We start from the raw sequence: 16,856 nt of genomic DNA, 5'->3' as shown, positions 1-16,856 counted from the left end.
TTTTTTCACCAGTCTTTTCAGTGTACAGATCTTTTATTCCCTTGGTTAAATGTATTCCTAAGTATATTATTCTTTTTGATGGTATTATAAATAAAATGTTTTTCTTAGATTACCTTTCTTACAGTTCACTGGTGTATAGAAATGCAAATTGTTTGTACACTATGTATCTTGTAATGTTACTGACCTTATTAGTCCTAGATTTTTTTCTGAGATCTTTAGGGTTTTTTTTTTTTTTAATATATTATGTCATCTGTAAAGAGAGACAATTTTACTTCTTTCTTCCTAATTTAGATGATTTTATTTGATTTTTTCTTCTCTTTGTGCTCTGGCTAGGCTTTCCAATGCTATGTTGAAAAAAAAATGGTGAATATGGGCACTCTTGTCTTGTTCCTGATCTTAGAGGAAAAGTTTTCAGCTCTTCACCATTGAGTACGATGTTAGCTGTGGGCTTGTCATACGTGGCTTTTATCATATTGAAGCACATTCCGTCTGTTCCCAGTTTGTTGGCAATTTTTATCATAAGATTATGTTGAATTGCATAAAATGTTTTTTCTGCACCTCTTGAGATGGCCATACTATTTTTATTCCTCATTTTGTTAACATGGTTAATATGGGATCAATAAATCTTACTTGATTATGACCATGATCATGGTATTTCATTTTAATACACTGTAGAATTCACTTTGCTAATATTTTGTGGATGACTTTTGCATTTATGTTCATCAGAAATCGGCATGTAATTTTCTTATAGTATCCTTATCTGGTTTAGTATCAGATTAATTCTGGTGTCAAAATGAATTTGGAAGCGTTCCTCTTTTCTATTTTTTTTTTTTTTTTTTTTTTTTGGAGGATTCAGAAGGTTTGGCGTTAGTTCTTTAGATGTTTGGTAGGAACATCTACTGGTGTAGCAGTCTGATCCTGGTTGGGAGGTTTTGGATTACTGATTTAATCTCTTTATTAGTAACTGCTCTGTTTGGATTTTCTGTATCTTCATGATCCCCTTTTGGTAGATTGTAGGTTTACTGGAATCTATTCTTTGAGGTTATCCAATTTGTTAGCATATAATGTTTCAAAGTAGTCTTTTCTGATCCTTTGTGTTATAGTGTTATCACTGTAATGTCTTCTCTTTCATTGAGAATTATGAGTTCTTTCCTTTTTGTTTCCTGGATAAATCTAGCTAATTTCATCTATTTTGCTTATCATTTCAAAAATCTAGCACTTAGTTTTATTGATCTTATCTATTGTCTTTTTGGTCTCTATTTCTTTTATTTCCTCTGATCATTTTTATTTTCTTCATTATACTAACTTTGAGTTTACTTTGTTCTTTTTTTCTTGTTCCTTGAAGTGCAAAGTTAACTGGCTTGAGATGACTTTTTCTGAATCCAGGCATTATTTTGATGAACTTCCCTCTTCGAACCACTTTTGTTGCATCTAGGAAGATTTAACATGTTGTATTTCCATTTTCATTTGTCTCAAGATATTTTTTTGTTTTCCTTTTGTTTCTTTACTGAGTCATTGTTTGTGTTTTCTTTTCTTTTTTCTTTCTTTCTTTTTTTTGGAAATTATGGTTTAATCTCCATATTTATAAAATTTCCAACTTGCTTCTTATAATTAATTTCTACTTTCATACCATTGCCATCAAAAGAGATGCTTGACATGATGTTATTTTTTAAGACCTGTTTTGTGACCTAACATATGAACTATCTTGGAGAAGATTCCATGTGTACCTGAGAAGAATGTGTATTCTGCTGCTGCTGAATGGGATATTCCAAAAATGCCTATTAGGTCCATTTGTTCTAATGTGTCCTTTGAGTCCAATGCTTACTTGTTGATTTTCTGCCTGGATGATCTATCCATTGTTGAAAGTGGTGTATTAAATCCTCTAATATTATTGCTGTCTATGTCTTATGTTAGGGCTGTTTGTATTGACTTAATATGTCAATACTCACTATGTTGGGCAAATATTTGCATATATGTCCTCTTTTTGGATTGACACCTGTATCATTATATAATTACCTTCTTTCTTATAATATTTGGCTTAAAGTCTATTTTGTTGGATACTAGTTATTACTGTTTTCTTTTGGCTTCCATTTGCATGAAATATCCTCTTCTATCACTTCACTTCCAGTGTGTCCCTAGAGTGAGATGCGTCCCTTGTAGGCATTGCATAGTGGTTTTTTGTTTTGTTTTGTTTTTGTTTTTATCCATTCAGTCACTTGTTCTCTTTTTATTGGAGAAATTAGTCCATTTACACTTAAAGTAATTATTGATAGGTATGAATTTACTACTGTCATTTTGTTAACTGTTTTCCATTTGTTCTGTAAATCCTTTATTCCTTCTCTTGCTCTCTCCCTTTGTGATTTGATAGTTTTCTGTAGTTGTATGCTTTGATTTCTCTTTCTCTTTTATGTATTTACTGTGAACTTTTCCTTTGTCATTAACATCAATCTTACATAAAACATATATTTGTAATACTATATTTTAAGATTCAAACACACATAAAAGCTCCGCATTTTTATACTCTCTCCCCCATAACAAATTACGTAGTTATTTTTAATATTTTATCATTTAGCATTTCTGCTAGAGATAAAAGTGATGTATTTTCCACTATTACTATGTTAAAGTATTCTAAATTTAATTATATATTTACTTTTGACAGTGATTTTTATACTTTGATAATGTTTTCTGTAACAAATTAGCCTTCTTTTATTTCATTTTAAGCTCCCTTTAACATTTATTGTAACATTTATTGTAAAGGTGGTCTAATGGTAACAAACTCTTAAAGCTTTTTCCACTTTTATATGTACTTAAGCTCTCTCCTTTTTTTTTTTTTTTTTTGGCTTGATAGCTCATACTTTCTAGCACTGAATAATACAATACTCCATTGTCTAGATGTAGTTTATTTGTCCACTCACCTATTGAAGGATATCTTGGTTTTTTCAACTTTGGGCAATTCTGAATAAACCTATAAATATCCATGTACAGGTTTTGTGTGTGTGTGTGTGTATGTGACATAGTTTTCTATTCCTTTGGATAAATACCAAGGAGTAATTGCTAGTTAATATGCTGAATGTATTTAGTTTTGTAAGAAACTTCCAACTGCTTTCTAACACGGCTGTACCAGTTTGCATTCCCACAGCAAAGTATGAGTCTTCCTATGGTTCTACATCCTTGTCAACATTTGGTATTGTCACTGTCTGAGGTTTTGGCTATTCTAATAGATGCTTAATTGTAGCTCATTGTTTTATTTAGTACTTCTCTGATGTACAATGTGGAACATCTTTTCATAAGCTTATTTGTCATTTGTATATCTTCTTTTGTGAGTTCATTAATGTTTTTTGGCCCATTTTCAAATTGTGTTATTTTCTAGTTGAGTTTGAAGAGGTCTTAACATATTTTGGATAATAGACCTTTAGCAGATGGGTTTCTCCCAGTGTGTCTTGTCTTCTATTCATATAGTCTTTCACAGAGCAGAGTTTTTCGATTTTAATCTACTCCAGTTTAACATTTTTTTTTTCATGGATTGTATCTTTGCTGTTTTACCTAAAAAGGCATCACCATAACTGAGGCATGTAGGCTTTCTCATGTTTGTCTTACAGGAGTTTTAGAGTTCCTTTTTTTTTAAATTTTACATTTAGATCTATGATCCATTTTGAGTTAACTTCTGTGATGAGCACAAGGTCTTGTGGGTATTTTTGCATATGGATATCCAGCTATTCCAGTGTCATTTGTTGAAGACACCATCTTGGTCCCACTGTGCGGCTTTTCTTCCTTTGTCAGTGGTGAATTGACTGTATTTATTAAGGTATATTTCTGGGCTCTATTTAGTGTCTATTAATCTATGTGTCTATTCTTTCACCAATACTATATTGTGCTGATTACTATAGCTTTACACTAAATCTTGAAGTCAGAGTAATGCCTTGAGCTTTCTTTTCTTTTTTTTTTATCATTATTAATAGATGGCTAGATGTATTGAATCTGAACTGGAAATTTAAGAAAACCTTCTCTGTTATATTACAATTAGATGTGTTTCTTCAAATACAATTTTTTTCAATCTGAAGCTGTCAGAAAGTCATATTGAAATGTTTGCCAAAGGTCATGCTAAATAAAGGTGGTACTTAGAAGTGTACTCACTTGAAGAAACAAAATTATATTGAGTGGAACTTTTTATGCATGTCTAATCCTGTTTTGAATTAGGTCTATCTAAGTTCTGAGCTGAAGACTGCTATTTTCTGATGCAGTGAATACTTAGACCTTAAGCTGGCCTCAAAATAATCTTTCCTCGTTCTAACATATGGTAAATCAAATTCAGCCTGGCATTTAATCAGGTTGTTTAATTTAAGGAATGTGTATATGATCGTACTGGTGATTCTTTCTTCAAAATCTTCTGTGCTTTTTCCCTCTTTAAAAAATCAGAATAGAGACTCAATCTTTTTTCTTAGTAAAAAGAAAGCAATTGTAGGTTATAAACAAGAGATGAGACATTTGAACAATTATAAATATTGCCAACCTTGGGATTTTCTAGTTACCTCTTAAGTTCAGTAACAATAGGTGGATTAAAGTATGAGTAGATGAATATAATTCTAAGAAATTAGTGCCGTTGTCATGTTGATATTTGTATTAATTTATACACAGAATTCAACACAGTTCCTGATGTATGAAAATTATTAAATAGTTCACCTAGTTTTATCTTAATTACTCATCACAATAATATAATACCTCTTATCTCAACTTTAAAAATAAACAGCACAGAGGACAAATTGGGCAACTCACATAACACCCAGAGCTTATATTCAAACCCATGACCTCTAAGTAACATGCGCATACCCATATACACATACACACATGTACTCCCACTCTTAATCATTGTGTTCTCTTGAATCATTATTATTATCTAATGCTAAATGCTTTTTTTGTGATGATGGAAAGGGGGAGGATAATGTTTATCATATATTGTTTACCATGGATGAAAATGACTTTATGTATTTTATCACATTAGATATAAGTAATATTCAGTATTTTTTGTCAATAGCACCATTTTAGTCAAATATGTGTATTATTCACATTATATATATATTTTTTTTCAGTTCAAGGCAGAGATTTCTATTTTTTTTTCAATATATGAAATTTATTGTCAAATTGGTTTCCATACAACACCAAGTGCTCATCCCAAAAGGTGCCCTCCTCAATAGCCATCACCCACCCTTCATCCCCTCAGTTTGTTCTGTTTTTTTTTTTTAATTTTTTTTTTAACATTTATTTATTTTTGAAACAGAGAGAGACAGAGCATGAATGGGGGAGGGTCAGAGAGAGAGGGAGACACAGAATCTGAAACAGGCTCCAGGCTCTGAGCAGTCAGCACAGAGCCCGATGCAGGGCTCGAACTCACATACCGCAAGACCGTGACCTGGGCTGAAGTCAGACGCTTAACCGACTGAGCCACCCAGGCACCCCAGTTTGTTCTGTCTTTAAAAGTCTCTTATGCTTTGGCTCTCTCCCACTCTAACCTCTTTTTTTTGCTTCCCCTCCCCCATCGGTTTCTAAGTTTCTCAGGATCCACATAAGAGTGAAAACATATGGTATCTTTCTCTGTATGGCTTATTTCACTTAGCATAACACTCTCCAGTTCCATCCACGTTGCTACAAAGGGCCATATTTCATTCTTTCTCATTGCCATGTAGTACTCCATTGTGTATATAAACCACAATTTCTTTATCCATTCATCAGTTAATGGACATTTAGGCTCTTTCCATAATTTGGCTATTGTTGAGAGTCCTGCTATAAACATTGGGGTACAAGTGCCCCTATGTATCAGTACTCCTGTATCCCTTGGGTAAATTCCTAGCAGTGCTATTGCTGGGTCATAGGGTAGGTCTATTTTTAATTTTTTGAGGAACCTCCACACTGTTTTCCAGAGTGGCTGCACCAATTTGCATTCCCACCAACAGTACAAGAGGGTTCCCGTTTCTCCACATCCTCTCCAGCATCTATAGTCTCCTGATTTGTTCTTTTTGGCCACTCTGACTGGTGTGAGGTGATATCTGAGTGTGGTTTTGATTTTGTATTTCCCTGATGAGGAGTGACGTTGAGCATCTTTTCATGTGCCTGTTGGCCATCTGGATGTCTTCTTTAGAGAAGTGTCTATTCATGTTTTCTGTCAAGGCAGCGATTTCTGATACAATTTAAAATTTTTTAACTTTAATTTCCTAAATCTGTTTTTGAAATACACTATATATATATATATATATATATATATATATATATATATATGTATATATATATGTATATATGTATATATATATGTATATATATATGTATATATGTATATATATACATATATATGTGTATATATGTATATATACACACACACACACACATATATATATACATATATATTTATTTATTTATAGTATAGGGACATATTTATAGATAGGAACATATTTAGACATTATAAAAGATAATCAAAAGGCCACATGTGTACTCACCACAGCTTAAAAACAGAATACTATTGATACATTGTGTCCCTCCCTGATCATATTCCTCCTCAATTCTCCACAGGGATAACCACTATTTTGAGCATGTGTTTATCATTCTCTTAAAAAACGTATCTAAGTATTTCCATATGAAATATATTAGTGTTTTTGAACTTTATATAAATGCTGTTAGACTCTGTATTCTATTGTGACTTAATTTTTTCAAGCAATATTGTTGACACAATTTATTCATGTTGATGCAGGTAGCTATACTTGATTTATTCCCAAAACTTTTTCAAAATACACTTCAGTTTAGTATACATTCTCCTTTTACTGGAAATTTGGTTTCTAGAATTTTCTTTTAGATAGTGTGCTACAAACATTTGTTTCCATGTATTTGGGGGGGGGGGTTGCACTGATGCAAGTTTATTCAGAATGTACATACCCAAAAGTGGAAGTAATGTCTAATTAGTTTCTAAAGTCTTTGGACCGATTTACATTTCTCCCTACTAATTCTCAATGTATCATGTCCTTATCAACACTTGCTATTTAATTATCTGAGATCTGTCTCTCCATCTGTAAGACTTATCTACATATCATATGTCTATATATTCTATATCTGTATTCTATATATCTATAGAGTCTGAGTAACTGATTCAAAATCAATGTTAAGACATTGGTATATGAACCAGAGATTCACTCAGGAATTTGGAAAGAGGGGAGAGAGCAACTTGAGGGTTTATGTCAAGTTAAGAAACCTTAGCACCATCATCTGGCCATACAGGAATACTTAAAATTCTTTAATGTCAGGAAAAACAAAGCTAAAAGGCTTCTATGAGCCCAAAAAGTCTCGTGGGATCTAGATGATCATTCAGGATCAGGCAGTGCTCTTGAGAATGGGTACTCTTACTGCGCTTGTAGCAGTAGTAAATCATTAATCTCTGTAAGTGAGGACCTTCCATTCTTGTGACTCTCTCAATACTGAGATTAAAACCAAAAAAGCTCAGAAAAAAATAAATGCTTAAATCTCTATACATATCTATTTCAAATGAAGGAGAGACACATATTTATCCAATTTTTATTCAAATTGTCAAAGGTCTCCTGACAGCTTGCTTCATACTTTCGTACAAACTTTCCATTTATATCAACTTTTTACACTTAATGCATCTTTATTAAAAGCCAAGATTAAGAGATGCTCTTCTATAACATGGTTTTGCTGCTTACAAAATTGTACATTATGTTTGTATTCACTGTTGGTTTCATCTCTTTATGTTCTTTATTGGCACCTTTCTCCATAGAGCCCTGGCCTCATCCTCTGTGACCTGATTTGCTTATGCTGTAACAAAAATATAGCATTTATGCCTCTCTCCTCTAATCTCTGAACATCGGTGTTTCCATTTTTCTTCCCAGTATTCTGTCATTTAGAATTCACCTTTGCTGGTTCCTACTCTACTTGATTACTCAAAGAAGTATTGGGTGTTTTTGGAATGATAAATTACCTTTCATAATCTGCATTTGTATCCTGTAACTTTGGAGAAAGTGTCTCAAGTAGAGGAACTGGTGGGATTTCAAGGCATCCACCCTCCATAGGGTGGAGGGAAAGCCACTTCACTTTCTTTACATAATTGTAAAATAAGTCTTAGCCTCTTCACTTTACATTTGGGGCTGTCATAGACACTGGGTCTAGAGTTCTTTCTTGTCCAGCAAGAAAGCGGGATGCAGGATTAAAATGCAAGAGATAGCTAATGTCGGGAAGAAGACATGAGCCCCAGGGTCCTTGCTCTGTTTTTATTAGGATCAGAAGGCTTACAAACATGGTGATGGACGTGCACAAAGAGACAGTGAAACTGAAGATTACCTCATGGGCATGAGGAAAAGGGGGTTTTGAAGATACGTGGTCTTAGGGGTTTCGGTTTATACAAAACAAAATCCTGGTGCCTGGCAGAGGGTTGTTTATGGCAGATATGAGGCACCACCTCTGTTTCCCTAAACTGGCCTAGGGGACAAGAAAGAGCATGCTACCTCAGTGTCAACAAGGTATGGTTCTTTTGCTAATTAGCTCTGCTCTGGACTTCACCTCTAAGGGGTCTATAAACCCTATTTACCTGTTTACCTAATTTGGTCCTTTCTTCCTGTGAAAGCAGCTTTCTGCTATTGTACTAAATTGGGGGGGAGGGGCGCATTTCTACCCTGAATACCTAATTTTGTTTACTTCCTATACCTTTGTCCCAACGTATCTGTACTTATTTACCTAATCTGGTTTGCCCAAGCTTGGATGTAAGCATCCTATGGCTTTCTAATTCTTTATTCCTTGTTAACCCATCGGTGTAAGCCCAGGGAATTCTTAAACTTATTCCCCACATGGGCCTACTATATATTTAGTTGAACTCAACTTTAGTTGCCCAATGTGCAGCAAGGAAAGGGTTTGAGAGACAGCCAAATTAGGAGATGGAAGAGCAAGCCCCAAACCTGCTTCCCTGTAGGGGTACAATGAGGGATATTTAAAGGCAAAAGAATCTGGGTACAGGAGAGAAGAGCTACAAGACTTTGAACCACTCAGGTGCCCCTCCGTTTATTTGTTTTTAGTCAGTTAAGCATGTGACTCTTGATTTTGGCTTAGGTTGTGATCCCAAGGTCATGGGATCAAGCCCCGTATCAGGCTCGTGCTGAGTATGGATCCTGTTTAAGATTTTCTCTCTAAATAAACAATAAAATCAGATAAAGGAAGTTACTGAGAGAGGTTCAAAGTCATTTTTTTGTCGCTGTTTGCATAGATCTTCTGCATACATTGCAACGTGATCCATGACCAGAAAATGGCATCCGTGGCATGATCCAAGGGTGGATTTTTAGGCTCCTATACATCAGAAGTCCATCCATGAGATGCTTACACATGCTCAAAGAAAAAATTGGTAGTCCTGACTGGTTCTGGCCAGTTTCTTTGTCAAGGCCTGAGTCTCTGCAAAACAACTAAATCATTATTTTGTTATCATGGTGTCAGGCAAGAATGTTGTTATCTTACAGAAACATGGTGGTGTTATGCCCAGAATTCATGATCCCCCAATACCGCCAGGGAGCCGAGTCCGATGTAAAAGCAAAAGAGCCTTTATTCGAGCTAGCTCGAGCTCAATCCCCTACCTGCACTGACGCAGCCGTGAGATACCTGGGAGAGCGAGCGAGTTTCAAAAGCACAAAGGTTTTATAGGGATCTAGGGGCAGTTGGTGAGGTAATGGCTATGGCCTCAGCCAATTGGCTGGGGAAGGGTCTGAGTCCTGTTAGGCAGGTGAGGGGGAGGTTGCTCAAGGGGAGGAGGTGTGGTCAAGGTGAAGGACACAGAACAAGATGGAGTTGGCTGGCGTAGGCCCACCCTTTCAGTGGCAGACAGCATTTTGAGAACAAGCTGATTTTGGTAAAAAGTTGTAGTTGCACTTCTTAGTTCCATTAACTCTTTGGTTACTGATTTGAGTCCCCACTGTCTTTTTGTTATTCCTCATTCTTGAGGAAATTGGGATCATCGTGGCTCTGGCTCCTTCCTGCTAAGAGAGGATAAAGATCAGACTTAGATAAATGAGACTTTTTGCACTCATTAGGAAATATTCCTTATTTTTAGGTTAAAACCCAATATTTTGCATTACTGATTCTTTGGTTAACAGTTTCAGTACAATATTTTATAGCACATTTTATGATTAAGTTGCAAAGAAGGAGAGTTAAGTCAGTTTTACTAAGATTATTTCATGTGAATATTCCTAATTTCTTGGGGGAATCCAGGAAAATATCCCTAAAAACCAGTCCAAGTCTATTCTTGGACTTTAGGGGAGATTTTTGTAACCAAGTAACTTGTCTCACTTTGTCAAAAGGAATTTTAAATTCTGAGGGAATATTAGTACGTGTACATTGTGATGAATTAGCCACTACACAAAAACTTCCTTGTTTTGGTAAAATAAAAAGTTACTCTGTTATTTAACATTACTCTAGCCAAAGAGTCGAAGGCCTTTTGTTGGGCTTCCATGTATGATTTGGGCAGTGTTATTCACTATGATTCCAAAAGTTATTGAAAGGTTTCTACTTATATGTTCACGTGATATAATTCTCCACCATGGAAGTAATGGTCTCCCAAATATGTACCAAAATTTTTCCTCCTGATTGCTGGAAAAATAATGAGAATGTTTTGTAGTATTCTCACTTTAACCTATAAAACAGTTTCAGAAAAACAGTCAAATGACTGACTTTATCAGTCATTAGGACCAAAAGTCCTAAAAGACAAGTACTTCCCATGCTCCAGCCATTTAAATGTTCATATTCCCAAGGGAAGTGTTTATATTCCTAGTCATAAAAGTAACCTGAGGTGCACATAGTGTTTCTGTTAATTCAGGGGGCTCAATACTTTTGTTCTGTGAAATCACTAAAGGTACCATTTGGAACCAATAAGTATGATTAAGTTTTGCATAACTGAGAGGAGAGGATGTGGGGGTCCCATGGGGCCAGGTTTTTTATTTGTCAGTATTGTACCAAGAGGAGCAGAATCAGATGAGCAACGTTTGTTAAGAGTGTTTCCACAAAGTCTCTGGAAGGTGGTGAAAGGAAAAAAGTTTCAATTGTTTTTACAAGAGGTGAAGTTATTAACTGTTTCAAGCTTCTTGGGGTGGATCCCAATTATTGAATGTAAGGAGCCAATATTTTGGGATAGTTAAAATGAGAGATGGCAACAGTGAGGAAAGCCAACTTAATTAATCTGACCCTATATGCTAATGTAGTTTGTCAATTTGGATGTATTGAAAACTTAGAGACCAGAAAGAAGTTGATGATAGGCATCACTATTGGGTTGCTGTGGTCACGCACTGTGCCTTAAGGTGACATATCCAACAGTGAGGAGGATTGACAGCCTTGGCCAAAGTTTGAGAAATCCTAGATCTTCCCAAGCATGAGAACTTGTAAACAATAGGAAAATGCAATGCAAAAAAAGAATACCTTTCATAATGTATGTTATTCATAGATGAGAAGGTTATTTTTTACTTACCATAGATTGCTCCTTTCCAACCAGCTGTACTAAATAGCTATTTCAGGTACATCAGAAATTTTCTGGTGCAAGCGCAGTTCTTTCCAATGTTTTCCTTGCTGACGGTGTATAGGCTACCTGTGAATTCTTGAGGATCCAGCTTACCTTGGGTGTGGTGAATCCATGGCTTAATACTCTTGAGTTTCACCGAATAGGTAGTCAATGGCACCTCAAAATGTCCTGTTCAAGGAGGTTAGAGTTGCTTTTCTGGGTGCCTATTCTTCCCAATCTTCAATAACACCAAGTCTCTGGGATTTAGTGGTGCAAGAGCACATCTGTAGGGTATATCAACCTATAGGAAGCAAATTTATATATAGTAGTTAGTGTATTTCCTAAAGATTAAATGCACCTGATAGTATCCAGTTTCCTAATTTAAGCCCCATCAAGAACTCCTATATCATGAAAAGACTGTAGAAAGGGTCTAACCTATGACAGTCCATAAAATCTTAAACCAACCTTACTTGTAGGGGCTACTCTAGCCAGAAGCAGGGCATTTTCCAAGTTAATTGCGCCAAAGCTTTTTTAAGTGTATGGACCTTGTGTTTTCCCAGTCAATTGGGGTCTCCAGGAAGGGTGTAATTTCCATTGAAAATCCAAGGCACTGTACTTTCACCACAAATGCCACTCAATTGTTACTCTACATTGTTAGTGGTAATCCAATTTAGGAATAATTTTGTTCTTGACAACTTTTGAGGCCTTCTGTAAATGCATGAGAAAGCTTCACCTCAACTTGCAAAAGTATCTACAAATACTAGCAAATATTGAAAATTACCTGTTGTTTTGGCATTGTGGTAAAGTCTGTTTGCCAGTGTTGTTACAAAATCACTGCCTGTAGAGGGTATACCTTTTAGAATTGGTGGGAGCCCAGACTTACATTTTTGTTTTTTTTAGCAGAAAGGTTTTTTAGTCCAAAATCTATCACTTAAATATTTTCTGAAGATTGGGACCCACAGTATACTTTAGGATCCATTGGAGAGTAGCATCTCACCTATAACGGGTGCTTTGGTGAATGACTAATTATCACTTTTGTAAGATGTTTAAGCTTGGAAGCTTGATCTACATCACTGTTCCCTGGTACAACCAAGCAGTTTGATTTCTGGTCTCCTCAGCAGTAGACAATAGCTACCTCCTTGGGTTCTCACACAGCCTTCAATAATTGTAAAATCTCTTTTGCATAATTTTTCTATTTTCTATACTTAACCCATTTTCTTCTGGATGGATCCATGTGTGTAAACCACTGAAAAAGCACATATAGAGTCAATAAAAATAGTCACTCTCTTGTCCTGAACCTAAATAGAGGGCTCTTATGAGAGATACTATCTCAGTTTTCTGAGAAGAGGTACCTGAAGGGAAGGCTTCTGAACTTCCAGTGTCTGTTGATGGGTCACCACTGCATAGCTAATTTTTTATTGTACCTGTTCAATAAAATTCCCATCTGAGAATATTGCAAGGTAGGGTTTTTCCACAAGTAGATCCATTAAATTGGAATGGCTGGAAGAAACTTTTTTTAATTATTTGTATGCAGTCATGTGTGGGTCTCTCAGAGTTAGTAGGGAACAAAGTCACTACGTTCAAACTAAAATTGAGATTGTTCAGTAGGATAGCCTGATATTTGCCTTATCTTTCAGAAGTGAGCCAGTACATAATGTAGAGTCTGCAGTATGATAGGCTACCCTAAAGCAAATCTTTCTGCTGCTTATAATACTTCACAGGGGCCACTATTGCTTTCAAACACACAGGCCATCCCTTAGTTATTAGGTACAATTGTTTTGAAAAATACACAATAGTTACTTTTATGTTCTCCCAATTCTGAGTTAGAACTCCCAGATTGATCTCTTGCCTCTCATGGACAAATAAAATACTTTCTGGAAGGCCTAAAGTGGAAGCTTTGAATAGCTTCTCTTCAGTAACTTGGAATGCCTATGGCATTCTTCAGAATTAAGAGGCCCATTTCCTCTACCTCTAATTACTTCATACAGGGGTTTACCAAGGAGTTCAAAATTGGGAATCGAGATACAGTAGAATGTACATGACTGTATTTGAGTAGTGGTAATGCTTTCCTTAAGATTCATTTTTCTCTATGACATTTCATAGCCCGGCTATTTAACAGATAGATATTGGAGGAAAAAAAACACTGAATAGGTAGTCAGTAACCAAAAGTTTGGGGTCAAAATCATGTTTTGAGGTGAGACTATTTTCTAGTCTTGATAGCAACCAAAAACCAAGTAAAAAGGGTTCCTCATTGAAACTGGTGGCCCTTTTACTCTTGGGCTAATATTTCCCCCCAGTGTTGGAGGGGAGTTCTTAAAGCCTTGAGGAAAGGTTGTCCCACAGTGTTGCTGCTTATTCTTAGTTTTGGGTGTCTGGACTGAGAGGGATGCAAAAGAATGCATCTTTTAAATCCTCTCCAATGAACCACTGAATGTCCCCAAAGTTGTTAATAGTATGTGGAGTGGGTACTACCATATGAATATCTACTACAATTTGGTTAATGGTTTTTTGTTTTTTTTCAACGTTTTATTTATTTTTGGCACAGAGAGAGACAGAGCATGAACGGGGGAGGGGCAGAGAGAGAGGGAGACACAGAATCGGAAACAGGCTCTGAGCCATCAGCCCAGAGCCTGACGCGGGCTCGAACTCACGACCGCGAGATCGTGACCTGGCTGAAGTCGGACGCTTAACCGACTGCGCCACCCAGGCGCCCCTGGTTAATGATTTTTAAATCTTGCACAAATCAAGTCTTGGGTGCTTTGTTTTTGTACAGATAAAATAGGTGTATTGTATAGTGATAAGGACAAGTGAGACCAAATTCCAAGAAGGGAGAGAGAATGGGTTGATGTTCATTTTAGCTTGTACCTTTAAGGGGCAGTGTCTGAGGTTTGGAATCTTAAGCCCATCATGAAATTTAACATGTATGGATATTGCCAGTTTTGCTCTTGCTGGCTTGCTATCTGCCCAAATATCCAATCTTACATTTTCAATGACGTCTTCAGGCAGCTCTGATACGACTTTTCCACCTTGATGGAGTAACATTGCTTGAAAGGTTCAAGCTTGCTCTGATGGTACCTTTATATCCATATACCCAGGTATAAAAGTAACTTCAGCATTTCAGTTTAGTTAATAAGTCATAACCTAGTGAAGGGGTAGGGCATTCAACATATATAGAAAATTATGTTTAAGGTGAATGTGACCTATGTGTCAGTCCAGGGTGGTTGTAAAAGGTTTTAGTCAATACTTCTCCTGAAACTCCCATTACATCCATAGTTTGATTTGAAATACCAGGAGGGCCAGGTATTTAGTACTGAATAGGCGTCCCTAGTATCAGCCAAAACATCTATGAGCTTATTTGCCACTATAGCCTGGGGTTCCTTTTGATGGCAGATTTTGCAAGGTATACAGGAACCCTTAGGCCCCTTCATTCCAGGTCACTATTGACATTTCGACCATCTGGTGGTCAGCTGAGGGCTCTGTCTCCTCAAGAGAGCTCATGAGCTTGGGCATTCTGTCTTTCAATGGGTCTCTTCTTTACAGTAGGGTCACTGATGAGACCCCAAACTTCTTACCCTGGGTTGATCTCATCCTTGTAGTGACCCTGGTCTTGGATTCCCTTGAATTAGGGCAACAGCTAACAAAATAGCCTGCTGTTTCACTTTTCAGTGATCTTTTCTTTGTTGCACTTGGTTTCTGCTGCCAAAAACATTAAAGGCAATTTTAACCAACAGTAATACAGGCATTCCCAATGAATCCTCTAACTTGTGGAGTTTCTTTTGAATGTCTGTGTCACCTTGCCTGATAAACATTGCCCATTTTTAAATTTTCTGGTGCCTCAGATATCTCAATTTTTTTTTTCAAATTCTGAAGCTTTTTTTAAAACTTTTTTGTTTTTCGTTTTGGGGCCCCTTTTTAAAAATCCAACTACAATACAATCCCAATAGTATTTGAGCTTCCCTTTGTCTGCATTGTTGAGATCCATGTTAGGAAGAACCATTATGGCATCAGCATTTAGGGGGTGACTGGGGGTTTCAGCAGCAGCCAATTAGCTTCTTCCCTAGCTTTTTTAGCACCATATAGTGTTCCTCAGAAGTAAGGAGAGTGATTAATAAATTTTGTACATCTGCCCAAGTGAGGTCATGGGTGGCAAAATAGATGAGAACAAATTTTTCATCCTCTTGAAGTCATTTCTATAAATAGTCATATTGCTTATTCAATTAAACAGATACAAGGCAGAGAATGGAGAGTGGATCTAAATCTTTCCTGAAGGTTGTCCCCTGCCATCAAAGCTCCAAGTGGGACTTACCTTAGCGTATACTGCCCTCCTTAGGAATGAGTGGCTCGCTGATCAAATTGAGCACCCTGTAGGGAATGAGAAGAAAAGACCATTCCTACTGCTTGGTCCCCCAAGGTAGAAGGTACTGGTGCAGGGCCTTGTTGGGGCTCAAGTTTTTAGGACTAAGGCTGCTGGGGAGGGACAGGCACTCTGTCACCTCCATAGAGTGGAGGAGCTATATGGGGATTTAATTCAATAAACTAATCAAAACATCCTCTTTTCCCTGGTTAGGATTGGGTAGCACATACTTCAGAGTGTCAGTGTGCTATTGGAGTAAAACTTTACATTTTTCCTGAGCTGGCTTATTCTGATATTCTGAAATCATAAAAGATGGAACATAAGGTATGTCATCCTATTTTTCCCTTTTATAAAACAAATCTCATTGTAGCATGGTATTATGAGTTACGGATGTGTTAATTGGCTATTTTTCTCCAGAGTCTAACAAATATGTGGCCAAGAAGTGTTGCAAAAGAATGTCATATTTTTTGTTTTTATAGGTTTATAACTAAACATTGCTCAACTTTGGAGAATACAGCCAAAAGAGCTGCATTTGGGGATTGAATTGTCATTTCCTATTTTCCACTTAGAACATGGCTGGTTTTATCCAAAGATACCCAAAGCTGTAGCAACAAACAAACCAAATGAAGCCCAGAGAACCTCTGTGGCTGTTAGTTCCTCTCTAAAAGTTGGGGCTTCACCAACTGAAGCAAAGGGCTTCCTAGTCAGCCTTTCTTAAGCAAGCAAAAGGCTAAGGCAACAAACCCAAACCCCTACTTGGAGGCAAATGAAAGGAAGGGAGAAAGAAGCCAAATGACAGAAAAGTAAGAAATAAGCTCATGTGCCATCACACACAAAATACTCACCAAGAGATGTCTGTTCAAATTGGAACCAAAAACCTTATCCCTGTCATAAGGGTTAACTTAAATACTGAAGGACAGTGGTGCCCAGTTGGGGTGGGGACTGTCCCTAGGACAGAGTCTAGGAAGCTGCTTGGATTCCTCA

At 36.6% G+C, this 16,856-nt stretch overlaps 1 long non-coding RNA gene across 1 annotated transcript in view; it reads left to right on the top strand.

Moving 5' to 3' along the window:
* LOC125148255 (uncharacterized) overlaps positions 1-16,856 on the top strand; it is a 108,933-nt gene that overhangs the window by 81,497 nt on the left and 10,580 nt on the right. The window contains exon 2 of the long non-coding RNA XR_007145472.1: positions 16,086-16,196. This is a non-coding gene — a long non-coding RNA (uncharacterized LOC125148255). The remainder of the gene's footprint in view (positions 1-16,085; positions 16,197-16,856) is intronic.

The sequence above is a fragment of the Prionailurus viverrinus genome, chromosome D2 (assembly GCF_022837055.1).
Source record: "Prionailurus viverrinus isolate Anna chromosome D2, UM_Priviv_1.0, whole genome shotgun sequence".
Lineage (NCBI taxonomy): Eukaryota > Metazoa > Chordata > Mammalia > Carnivora > Felidae > Prionailurus > Prionailurus viverrinus.
This window is presented reverse-complemented; position numbering and strand designations above follow the sequence as displayed.